This window comes from Microcaecilia unicolor, chromosome 11, assembly GCF_901765095.1.
Source record: "Microcaecilia unicolor chromosome 11, aMicUni1.1, whole genome shotgun sequence".
In the NCBI taxonomy this organism is placed as follows: Eukaryota; Metazoa; Chordata; class Amphibia; order Gymnophiona; family Siphonopidae; genus Microcaecilia; species Microcaecilia unicolor.
The window spans coordinates 168,664,995-168,678,264 of record NC_044041.1 but is presented as its reverse complement, the minus strand read 5'-3'; the positions used below and the strand labels follow the sequence as shown (position 1 = coordinate 168,678,264).

The window sequence follows — 13,270 nt, the reverse complement described above, 5'->3', positions numbered from 1 at the left end:
TTTTACCTAATTTTTCTTTCCAGTTATCCTTACCACTATTTCAGAACCTGTGGCATAGTTTTGAACATCAACCAGCAGATGGAGATAGAGAACTGAAAACTGAGCCGAGATATTCTCTTGGCATTCCGTCCAGCTCCTCAGTATTTACTTATTAATAAGTAAATAATCCTTAGCAGTAAGGATAAACTCAGAATAAACACAATCAACCTTAAACAGCTCACTATGCTAACACTAACCAGGCGAGCAAACATGTGTGGAACTCTCATGTTTGGACGACTTGTAAAAAAAACAAGAGATATATTTAGGAAGCACCATGCAAGGTGACAGTAGTTATTTGACGCATTTATTCGCAATGACTAAACATCTGAGAAACCTCAGGTGGGCCTCTGGAATAGTGGGAAGGAGTAATAGAAAAAGAATTATCAGGAAAACCTAAATTTCTCCTTCAATTACATAGCTTCCCAGTATTCCAGAGGCCCACCTGAGGTTTCCGAGATGTTTAGTCAGTGCAAATAAATGTGTCAAATAACAACTGTGGGATATTTGAAAGCAATCCCTAGAGTGGATGGCATTACAGTCCTGAAACCACAAAATAAAAACTTCAGAGGGTGCCGCAATGTCTACCTGTAGTGTTTGGCAAAGGTGTGCAGCGTCAACCACTCTGATGCCTTGCAAATATCCGCCGTAGACAGTAAGGTAGACTCCGCCCAGGATGTTGCTGTATGCCTCATAGCCTGCAAGGCCTGAGGAGCCTGCTTCCCTGCAAGCAAATAAGTCTATGCGATAATCTCCTTCAGTCATCTAGCAATTGTAGACTTTTGTGCTGAGTACCGGTTCTAGTATCTTTTGTTGCTCTAGAACACTGGTGTTAAGACATGTAAACTAGGCCCAAAGGGCTGGGAGACATCCTGTCTATCTGTATTGACATCAACAGAGATCAGACTTGGGGGGGGGGGGGGGGGGGGAAGAAAGGCGAGAGGAGGTCAGGGTTGCTTGCAAAATCTCCCAGATGCCTTTAGCTAACATTCTGAGTAGGCCTTGAAGCCTCACTTAGGCTAACTCTCAAGTTAAGCTCTAAACTGATGACAAAAGCATAGAAAGATAACGTACCCGAGATGAAACGGATATCAGTTGTCAATGATTACTGGAATCTGAAATCCCTATAGGGCCTCACGCAAGGAGTCCGAGGAGTCACAACAGACCTGGAATAGTAAGTCAGTACAGTCTTCTACTGATGCTGATATTTTGAAATGTTTTCAGAAGCTTCAACGGTCTGCTAAGTTTCTTCTGCAACCTTCCTATGATGCCTTTGATACAGCATCCAGCAGGGCTGCTATTGCTGTTGCTGCAAGGCGGCTGACTTTTTTTGAGGGTCTCAGGTTTGAGAGGGGATTTGTGTAAACGCATAGCTGATGCCCCTTGTTCTGGTCAGACTTTGTTTACTGACAAGGTACAGGAAATTGTATCTCTTTTTAAGGATAACCGTACAACCGTACACACTCTCTCTATGGAGGCTCTTGACCAAGTTGGAGGTTTCTTGCGCAAGGGGTCTTATAGTTATCGTAGAAGACCCTATTTTAATTATTCTAAATATAATATTCCTTTCAAGAGATGTCATATCAGCAGTAGCAGCAGCATTCTGTTCAGCCTGTCAGGGTGAGGGATAGGATGACTCAGAAGGCCTTACCCCAACAGCAGAAGCGAGGTTTTGACTATTCCAGTGTTTTGGCAGGGGGTTGCTTATCCCTTTTTTCTTGCAAACTGGGAAGCTATCACAACAGATATGGATTTTAAAGCATTGTACGGGAGGGGTACAGAATAATTTTCACATCTTTTCCAAGGTTTGTAAAACTCCGATTTTGCCCTTCTCCTTCAGTACATTTGAAAGTTTTGGTTGAAGTGGATCATCTCTTAGAAAAGAATGCACTGAGAAGGTGCCTTGTCAGGAGGTAAATTCAGAGTTTTATTCAAGGTACTTGAAGGTACTTCCTGGTTTCCAAGGGGATTTGCATCTGATATTGGATTTGAGGGACCTCAATCAACATATAAAGAGGGAAAGATTAAGGATGGATTTGTTGGGGAAAGTCCTACCTTAACATTCAAGAAGGACTGGATAGTGTCCCTGGACTTGAAAGATGCATACCTGCATAAAGCGAATGCTACATACCTGTAGAAGGTATTCTCTGAGGACAGCAGGCTGATTGTTCTCACTGATGGGTGACGTCCACGGCAGCCCCTCCAATCGGAACACTTTACTAGCAAAGGCCTTTGTGGTTGGCTTGAGATGCAAAGAGATCTACCAAAGGCCTTTGCTAGTCCTCGCGCGCCGATGCGCATGCGCGGCCATCTTCCCGCCCAAACCGGCTCGTGTTCGTCAGTCCCATATGTAGCAAGACAAAACAAGGGAAGACACAACTCCAAAGGGGAGGCGGGCGGGTTTGTGAGAACAATCAGCCTGCTGTCATCGGAGAATACCTTCTACAGGTATGTAGCATTCGCTTTCTCCGAGGACAAGCAGGCTGCTTGTTCTCACTGATGGGGTATCCCTAGCCCCCAGGCTCACTCAAAACAACAAACATGGTCAATTGGGCCTCGCAACGGCGAGGACATAACTGAGATTGACCTAACAACTTATCCAACTAACTGAGAGTGTAGCCTGGAACAGAATAAAAATTGGGCCTAGAGGGGTGGAGTTGGATTCTAAACCCCGAACAGATTCTGAAGCACTGACTGCCCGAACCGACTGTCGCGTCGGGTATCCTGCTGCAGGCAGTAATGAGATGTGAATGTGTGGACAGATGACCACGTCACAGCTTTGCAAATCTCTTCAATAGTGGCTGACTTCAAGTGTATCCAGCATATTCTGTTTGGTGCTACGTGATCAGTGAGTTGACAACACATATACAAGTAGGACTCTTCGTTAAGCATTCATTACTTGGTGTATTTATTGACCCCTGATGCAGACGCTTTTTAGCGTCGAAACACGGCCTGTGTCGGGTCGCTATCTCTGATATAATAAAGACTGTTGGACTCACGTCTCCAGTGGTGAATCGTCTATTAGTCTCTACTTTTGCCTTCTGTGACTTCAAGTGGGCCACCGACGCTGCCATGGCTCTAACATTGTGAGCCGTGACATGACCCTCAAGAGCCAGCCCAGCCTGGGCGTAAGTGAAGGAAATGCAATCTGCTAGCCAATTGGATATGGTGCGTTTCCCCACAGCCACTCCCCTCCTGTTGGGATCAAAAGAAACAAACAATTGGGCGGACTGTCTGTTGGGCTGTGTCCGCTCCAGATAGAAGGCCAATGCTCTTTTGCAGTCCAATGTGCAGCTGACGTACAGCAGGGCAGGAATGAGGACGGGGAAAGAATGTTGGCAAGACAATTGACTGGTTCAGATGGAACTCCGACACTACCTTTGGCAAGAACTTAGGGTGAGTGCGGAGGACTACTCTGTTATGATGAAATTTGGTGTAAGGGGCCTGGGCTACCAGGGCCTGAAGCTCACTGACTCTACGAGCTGAAGTAACTGCCACCAAGAAAATGACCTTCCAGGTCAAGTACTTCAGATGGCAGGAATTCAGTGGCTCAAAAGGAGGTTTCATCAGCTCGGTGAGAACGACATTGAGATCCCATGACACTGTAGGAGGCTTGACAGGGGGCTTCGACAAAAGCAAACCTCTCATGAAGCGAACTACTAAAGGCTGTCCTGAGATCGGCTTACCTTCCACACGGTAATGGTATGCACTAATTGCGCTAAGGTGAACCCTTACAGAGTTGGTCTTGAGACCAGACTCAGACAAGTGCAGAAGGTATTCAAGCAGGGTCTGTGTAGGACAAGAGCGAGGATCTAGGGCTTTGCTGTCACACCAGATGGCAAACCTCCTCCATAGAAAGAAGTAACTCCTCTTAGTGGAATCTTTCCTGGAAGCAAGCAAGATGCGGGAGACACCCTCTGACAGACCCAAAGAGGCAAAGTCTACGCTCTCAACATCCAGGCCGTGAGAGCCAGAGACTGGAGGTTGGGATGCAGAAGCGCCCCTTCGTCCTGTGTGATGAGGGTCGGAAAACACTCCAATCTCCATGGTTCTTCGGAGGACAACTCCAGAAGAAGAGGGAACCAGATCTGACGCGGCCAAAAAGGAGCAATCAGAATCATGGTGCCTCGGTCTTGCTTGAGTTTCAACAAAGTCTTCCCCACCAAAGGTATGGGAGGATAAGCATACAGCAGACCTTCCCCCCAGTCCAGGAGGAAGGCATCCGATGCCAGTCTGCCGTGGGCCTGAAGCCTGGAACAGAACTGAGGGACTTTGTGGTTGGCTTGAGATGCAAAGAGATCTACCAAGGGGGTACCCCACACCTGGAAGATCTGGCGCACTACTCGGGAATTGAGCGACCACTCGTGAGGTTGCATAATCCTGCTCAACCTGTCGGCCAGACTGTTGTTTACACCTGCCAGATATGTGGCTTGGAGCACCTTGCCGTGACAGCGAGCCCACAGCCACATGCTGACGGCTTCCTGACACAGGGGGCGAGATCCGGTGCCCCCCTGCTTGTTGATGTAATACATGGCAACCTGGTTGTCTTCTCTGAATTTGGATAATTTGGTGGGACAGCCGATCTCTGAAAGCCTTCAGAGCGTTCCAGACCGCTCGTAACTCCAGGAGATTGATCTGCAGATCGCGTTCCTGGAGGGACCCGCTTCCCTGGGTGTGAAGCCCATCGACATGAGCCCCCCACCCCAGGAGAGACGCATCCGTAGTCAGCACTTTTTGTGGCTGAGGAATTTGGAAAGGGCGTCCCAGAGTCAAATTGGACCAAATCGTCCACCAATACAGGGATTTGAGAAAACTCGTGGACAGGTGGATCACGTCTTCTAGATCCCCAGCAGCCTGAAACCACTGGGAAGCTAGGGTCCATTCAGCAGATCGCATGTGAAGGCGGGCCATGGGAGCCACATGAACTGTGGAGGCCATGTGGCCCAACAATCTCAACATCTGCTGAGCTGTGATCTGCTGGGATGCTCGCACCCGCGAGACGAAGGACAACAAGTTGTTGGCTCTCTTCTCTGGGAGATAGGCACGAGCCGTCCGAGAATCCAGCAGAGCTCCTATGAATTCGAGTCTCTGTATTGGGAGAAGATGGGACTTTGGGTAATTTATCACAAACCCCAGTAGCTCCAGGAGGCGAATAGTCATCTGCATGGACTGTAGAGCTCCTGCCTCGGATGTGTTCTTCACCAGCCAATCGTCGAGATAGGGGAACACGTGTACTCCCAGCCTGCGAAGCGCAGAGGCGAGCCCAAAGGGTAGCACACAGTACTGGAAGTGATGTGTACCCAGCTGAAATCGCAGATACTGTCTGTGAGCTGGCAGTATCGGGATGTGCGTGTAGGCGTCCTTCAAGTCCAGAGAGCATAGCCAATCGTTTTCCTGAATCATAGGGAGAAGGGTGCCCAGGGAAAGCATCCTGAACTTTTCCTTGACCAGATATTTGTTCAGGGCCCTTAGGTCTAGGATGGGACGCATCCCCCCTGTTTTCTTTTCCACAAGGAAGTACCTGGAATAGAATCCCAGCCCTTCTTGCCCGGATGGCACGGGCTCGACCGCACTGGCGCTGAGAAGGGCGGAGAGTTCCTCTGCAAGTACCTGCTTGCGCTGGAAGCTGTAAGACTGAGCTCCCGGTGGGCAATTTGGAGGCCAAATTGAGGGTGTATCCTTGCCAGACTATTTGGAGAAACCACTGGTCGGAGGTTATGAGAGGCCACTTTTGGTGAAAAACTTTCAACCTCCCCCCGACCGGCAGGTCGCCCGGCACTGACACGTTGATGTCGGCTATGCTCTGCTGGAGCCAGTCAAAAGCTCGCCCCTTGCTTTTGCTGGGGAGCCGAGGGGCCTTGCTGAGGCGCACGCTGCTGACGAGAGCGAGCGCGCTGGGGCTTAGCCTGGGCCGCAGGCTGCCGAGAAGGAGGATTGTACCTACGCTTACCAGAAGAGTAGGGAACAGTCTTCATGTCCCCCAAAAGAAGCATGAATGTCTTCTTTCTATACCACAAGACTTTTTTTTTTTTGAGCAATTACTTTAGTTACAAGTGACTCACCTCAGTATCATTACCTTTAATGCCAAGGGACTACTCTATACTCTAAGGTATGGAAATACAGACCTTCAGTGACAATCAACAATAAAACCTTTCCTTCTCACTTTGAAAAACAAGTTTATATACAAAGCCAAATAAAAAAGGAAACTAAAACTATCACTACAGAAAAACATACAAAAACAAATCCATATACAAGACAAATATATACACACTGAGAAAGTTTGCAAAGCAAAATGAAATGTTCGAAGTGACCTTTGTCAGCATGAGACTATAAGAAACAAACAAAAAAAAAACCTGCATACATCTACATCCCTATCAAATATGCATTTAAATACTTAGCTATTTAGCTCAAAAAGTTCAAATTTCAATACACTCCTTTAGGCTAAGTCATTATAAACTGTTTTGTAGGAAGGTCTGCTAAATGTGATAAAATGAATCATCATCAAAGAGAAAGGCGAGCGGGGGGAGGAAGCAATGTCACAGGCCCGAATGGCAGCTTAAAAACGGAGCTCCCGATCCACTGCCAAGAATTAGCTTAATTAATAGCTTTCCTCCACAATGTACCACGCCGGACACACACTCGACTGGAGGGCCCGGTGTGCAGCATAGGTTATGACTGCCTCACGCGCGAAAACACTCAATTTACAAGTGTACGCATTTCAGCGGAAGGCTATGTATCCAACTACGCCCCCCCCCCTCCCCCCCAAAGAACATGGCGCCCGAGATATGGAAAGTCAACAGCTCTTGTTGGAGGTGCCCAGTGCGAACAGGGAGGTGCCGTTACCACAGAATGAAACTTGGACCACACAATGCAGTTGGCTCCAAGAAATTAGGCCAGATTTAAAGGCAATGCGCCAAGATTTGGCGACGCTGGGAGCAGACCTCAGAGGAGAAATAGTGGAGCTGGGTAATCACGTCAATTTATGCACCTAATGAAGGGCAAGGGTCCTTTATAGCAGATGTAGAGAGGGTGTTACAACGCCACACGCAGGGACAATTAGTAATAGGGGGTGACTTTAATCTTACAATAGACCCGCCACTAGACAATTCAACGGGGCAGGTATATTGCTAAGCAGGACAGAACCATATTTAAAAGCTTTTTGGTGCGCTGGGGGTTGGTTGACCTCTGGCGTGAGAATCATGGGCGACAGAGGGATTACACATACTTCTCCCCTAAGTATAATACATAGTCCAGGATAGACCTCTGGCTGGGGGACGGGGTTATAGCACATAATCTGCACACTGTAACTATTGAACCCCGCTCATGGTCTGATCACTCCCTGGTGGTCAATAAGTACACCCAAGGGCCCCAGATATTGGCGGCTTAATGAGGCCTTACTGCAAGAACTGCAGAACATATCTACTGTGGAAAAATAAATTGTGGAATATCTAGAATTCAATGACCTAGGTGAGATACAACCAACCTATTTTATGGGAAGGCTTAAAAGCAGTCCTTCACAGACACCTGATAGCATTACAAGCTCATCTTACTAAAACACGGGCGGTTCAAGAACAAGATCTTAGAGGCAATATAGCACAGTTGGAGAAGCTGCACAAAGCAGATCCCTCTGATCTCCAGAGAGCTGAAACATTGCATCAGCTCAGATTAAAGCTTAATGAGGTTCAGATGGCTGAGCTTCCCACTCAACTGCAACGGGTGCAGCAGGAGCACTTTGAATTTGGCGACAAAGACAGTAAGCTATTAGCTTGTAAATTAAAGAAACAAACCCAACGCAATCATATCTTTACCATTAAAAACACGTCAGGGACACAGTGCAGTCATTCGGAGCAAATACAGGAGGCTTTCTATGATTACTATTCACCTGAAGTAACTCCGTCTCCATCGGTCATGGAAGCTTACCTTCAGGAGGTTAGCCTTCCGCAGCTATCGGCGGGAGAGATGGCTTTGCTATCTGCACCCATAACAATAGATGATATTGAATGGGCGATTTCAGACCTTCCCCATAATAAGGCCCCTGGCCCAGACAGCTTTCCCACCAGGTTTTATAAACTGTTTGCGAAGCGATTGGCTCCCATATTGCTGAGAGTATTTGCCTTCTTTGACACTGTACAGGAACTGCCCCACTCCTGGAGACTCGCAGCGGTTATCTTGCTGTTGAAGCCGTGGAAAGATCCCCAGCAGTGTGGCTCCTATAGACCAATATCCCTCCTAAATACAGACTATAAAATCTTTACAAAGATCTTAGCACGCAGACTTCAGATGATATTGCCTAGGTTGATTCACGAGGACCAGGCAGGGTTTATAACAGGTCGCCAGCCTCATGATAACATTAGATGCTTGCTACACATAATTCAACAGGCCAGAGATGACAGGGCACCAGCGCTGTTACTCTCGATTGATGCTGAAAAAGCATTCGATCGGGTGACGTGTGCATTGCGGATGGTTCATCAAGCGTTGCAACGACACTATCCTTGCAAAGCGGAATATTGCCTGCTACATTTTAAACCTCCAGAGATTTGCGTCTCCCACCATAGACTTGCAACTCAGTTTTTTGTTGCTGCAAAGCTGTCACTGGCAAGGGCTTGGAAACAACAGAATCTACCTTCCATGCAACTTATACCGCGAAAAGTGGATTACCTATATCAAATGTCGAAACTTACTGCAATGAGGAGAGGCCACTTGGTGACTTTTCAAAACATTCGGCAGCCCTATGAACAGTCAAAAGCACAGTTGTCAGCGCCATCATGATGCCCATGGGAAGTGGGGGGGGGGGGGGGGAGAACTAGATGACTAAGCGTATTAGCTTCTATATGATGGTACTGTTTTTTCAGCTCTGTTTTGTACGGCTTTACAGAATTTTCAATAAAAATAACTTTAAAAAAAAAAAAAAGAGAAAGGCGAGCAATGACATGACCCTCCCATTAATTTAACATCCTACCTCTGATGAGTGTCATCCTCTCTAGAAAAGCATTTCCTATGTAAACATAGATTCAAAAAGAACCTGAGGATCAGTGCAATGTAATTTTGACCTTTACATTAAAAGTCACATTTACTTTATGCTCTGCAGTCTTCTTGCAAAGGTTTTACAAGCTGAGGACAGATTTATTTTTGTTTTCTATAAAGCATGCGAGGACAGATACGTGTCACCAGGTTTCATATGTCAGGGGAACTGGACCAATGAGCAGTACTATCGTTTAAAGAGATGACTTTATTCAGGATTACTGTACAGAAAAACCACAGTGCTAAAGGACATAAAAGCTGGCATGCAAACATGCTGATTTTTGTTTAAATACTTCTCTCTCATAGTGAATTACTGTAGTAAATTTAACCTGTCCTTATTCCTTTTCAATAAAAAGATTTAAATTGACCTCCCCACCCCACCCCAAACAAAAAAACCCTGGTGGTCCAAGTGTGCCCAAGTCCCCTCCAACCACCTACCACACAACCCAGCATCACGCCTAGCAAGAACAGGGGCAGCAGAACACCTTTTTGATTAGAAGGCCAAACAAACCAATCTCCAGTCCTGCTCCCAGTTGCTGATGCTGTGCAAGGCAACACATTGGTAGGGCCACAACCCCAGTGGCCTGTCCCACTCTACTGCCCATGAACAAGAGTGATGCCCTCCCACTCCTGCCTCCAACACTGTCATCTTGGAAAGTGGTGACACCTAACCCTTAGCCATATGCTAGAACATGTCAAATAATCTGACAGACAGAACCCTTGTAGTATACTGTGATTTTCAAACATGGCAGTAAAAGGAGATGGGGAGAACCTCTGGACCTTCTGTGCTAAGAGACCAAACCAGGGGGACTCCTTGGGTGGAGGAAGCCTTTTTTTTTTCCTTCTGCCTTTCCTGTCAATGTGTGAACCAATCCCCATTCAGAAGGGATTAAAAAATGGAATACTTACAACCAATGCATACAACTTGCTTATTACTGTTGCAGTGTGTGCAGTTTTTTTGCTATCCATGCATTTAAATGGTAAAAGCAATTTGCATTTTATGTGACCTATTTTATTATAAATGCCACCTAATGAAAAATTAAGATTGCTAGCACACCCCCCCCCCCAGGCCTGCCACCTTTGCTGCTGCCCATCGCCATCACCACCATCTTCTCCAGAATCACTGCCATTGCAGCTGCCACTACCTCCCACCAATGTACCACCACTGCATCACTGACCAAAGCCTACCTTCATTTGCCAATGCTCAGCCAGATATGCCTGGTGCCCCTCAAACATCAGTGCTGCCATACTTACCTGGCTTAGTGTGTTCTGCCAGTCCTAACATTTCCATCGGTTTACTGCATCAAGAATAACATTTTAAGTACTTGTGTTTAAGTAGCTTATTATAAGGACCTTGATTCACCATAAAAAGGTAAGCAGTCTCTCTATTTCCCCCCATATGCGTAGCTAGAGATGGAACCGTATTTAGGAAACAAAACTCAGAAAGGGTGGTGGATGCTGGGAATGCTCTCCTGGGGGGGGGGGGGGGGGGGGGGTTATAAAGACAGAAACAGTGATAGAATTCAAGAATGCATGGGATAAACACTGAGGATCCCTATATAGAAAAACAATGGATTCCAATTAAAACTTTAAAAACCTTATAGCTGGAGTGAGCAAGCTCCAAAGGTTGGGAAGACTAATTCCAGGCAGACTTCTATAGGGATCAACGATGGAGTGGGCGCTTTGACAGCAATTCCAGTAGTTGAGAAGACTGGTACCAGGCAAACTTTTATGTATTTAATCATGAAGTAGAGAAGCTTGTGCACAGTGCCACATACAAATCTAGCCACCTCGGTGGGCATACTAGATGGACCGTGCAGATCTTTATCTGTCAACATTTACTATGTTACTGTGTATTTTACATACACACACAATCTGCATTTTCTAAACACGCACCTACAAATTAATAGGTAAATGCACATTTTAACTTAGTTTTATATCACACCTGATAAATACACATTACACACACTGCACGCCTGATACATACACATTCACATCTATATATAAATATAGATACACTGCACGTTATCTATTAATCACACAAAGTATATTCTGATACACGAGTGTGAGAATACGTATTGCAGGCAAATCCGTGTAACGTCAAACACACAGGAAAGCGAAGTTTGTGTTAAGTCTACCCCACGAGCTGCTGTAGGCACCAGGGCCTCAGTTCCCACTCCACCCTCCCTTACTCCATTGCCTAAATTATACCTTCAATATGTTACTGTGGCCGTCTCTCTCTCTCACACACACGGCGACCCGGCCCAGCACCTCTCCTCTATGTCCGCCTGTAGTGCGGTAGCAAAGGGAATCGGTGGTCCAGGACAGGAAAAGAAGCTGGGAGGTTCTGTGGCCTACGACACCATTACAACGACCGCCGTCATCATCCCCGCCGCCGCCGCCGCCACCACCACTCGTGCTAGACTAGTCTCTTCACTCAGCAGGCGAGTGCGCAAGCGCACCGTGTCCCCAGCCAGCCGCCGCTTCTCCGTGGCGCAAGCGCACTGCAGCCAGCCTCTCTATTTAACTTTGGCGCGAAATGTAATGCGTTCGTGCCTGCACTGCGCTCACAACACCGAACTCAGCGTTCCTTGACTGAGAATAAGGATGTTAGATAGAGACAGGAGACGCGGCATGACGTCAAAAAGGCTTCAACCAAGGAGGTTAGGTAACAGGAGCCGGGATGACGTCAAAGGCTGAAGCCACTGAAATTAATCTCCCTTTCCCCTCCTCCGCGCAGCCGTCGTCCCCGTTCGCCCAAAATAAAGCAAGCAAATCTTTGAGCTGCTGTATCCACGTTGTCGTGCTTTATTGTTGGTAGCATTTTTATTTGAACACACTTATATATATATATATATTTTTTTTTTAATTTTAAATTTTCCAATATATCACCTGTTTTTAATCTACCCCTCTATAGACCCCCGTGGGACCCTTCCACACGGAGGTGTACAGAGGGTCTGTTCTTCTACGATCTTGTGGACCGCCTCCCTGAATTCCAATGACACCCCTTCCCATGGGTATCGGCGCTGGGGAGGCATCAGAAGGCGCAGTTCAAGTCTAATTCCCATGACCACAGCTTTCTGTCTATTTGGATCTAAATGAATCTTTGGCCATTTATGTTCCCACATAAATTCTATGAAAAGTCTATAAAACTGTTTCAGTGAGAAATCTTACTTGTGTGTGTGTGTGTGTGTGTGTTAGTTTGCAAAACAGATAGAAGATAGAGAATAAATTGAAGCAAGGACAGAAACAGTGTAGTTAAAGAAATAGTCTTTTTATTCGTACCAAATCAGACTTTAATCAGGTACATTCAGCAGACAGATTCTGGGTTCAACTGGCCAGAGCCCTGCCCTCTAGGACGCGTTGGGGAAAATCGTTCCAACGAGGGCTTGCATGCACCCTGCTTTTATACAATTTGGTCCCCATACAAGTCTATGGAGAGGGATTTTTTTTTTCTCATATCGCTTAATCAGTGAGTCATACTCTACCACCGGTCAGGTGGCCACCTCTCCTTTCCTTTTCAGCTATTGCAAGTTATTGTGCAATTTCCCTTTTTGTCAACAACTTTTTTTCTTTTTTTATGAAGATATCTAAATATGGATATATCAATTTCATATCATCTTGTGATCTGGGTGCCATCTTATTAAAGACATTCTCTATCTTACAAACCAAACTTTCCATTTTTGTCCATAATTTCTACATCGTATGTGTTACATTCAATTTGAAAGTTGTACCAGGTTTCATTAAGACTCACCAAGCAGTCCTGCTCTTGCAGGCTCTCTGCTATAAGGCCATCAACTGCTTATCAGGCCTAGTCAGTGCTTTTCAGCTGGTTAAAGCTATGTAGCTTGGCCTACCACCATTCCAGTGGACAGGTCTTAAGCTAGAACACATATTAACCTGCAGGAAAAGCAAGTCCTTGCTCAGCCAGTCATAGATTTTTAAACCTAGCGGGTATTTTTACAGCCTGAGTCCTAAAATCTGGCCTTCCACCCTTCCGGTGGGCATCCAGTGAGGGCCTCTTGCCATACTATAATTATACACACCACATAAAGTGAATATGCAATCGGCATTATTTAACATTAGGAAACAAAAATGATAAGTATATATCTTTACAGCCCATTTGTCCACAAGTTAAAGAAATTTGATTCCAAGATTAAGGAAATTAAAAAAGAAAAAAATATATAAAAATTAATAATCAATAGATGCTTCC

General features: G+C 46.0%; 1 protein-coding gene across 1 annotated transcript in view; it reads right to left on the bottom strand.

Moving 5' to 3' along the window:
• The window catches only part of C11H19orf47 (chromosome 11 C19orf47 homolog), an 88,265-nt gene extending 76,585 nt beyond the window's left edge, over positions 1-11,680 (bottom strand). The window contains exon 1 of the mRNA XM_030220152.1: positions 11,269-11,680. The gene's annotated coding sequence lies outside the window, so the exon portion shown is untranslated. The remainder of the gene's footprint in view (positions 1-11,268) is intronic.
• Positions 11,681-13,270: the final 1,590 nt, after the last annotated feature.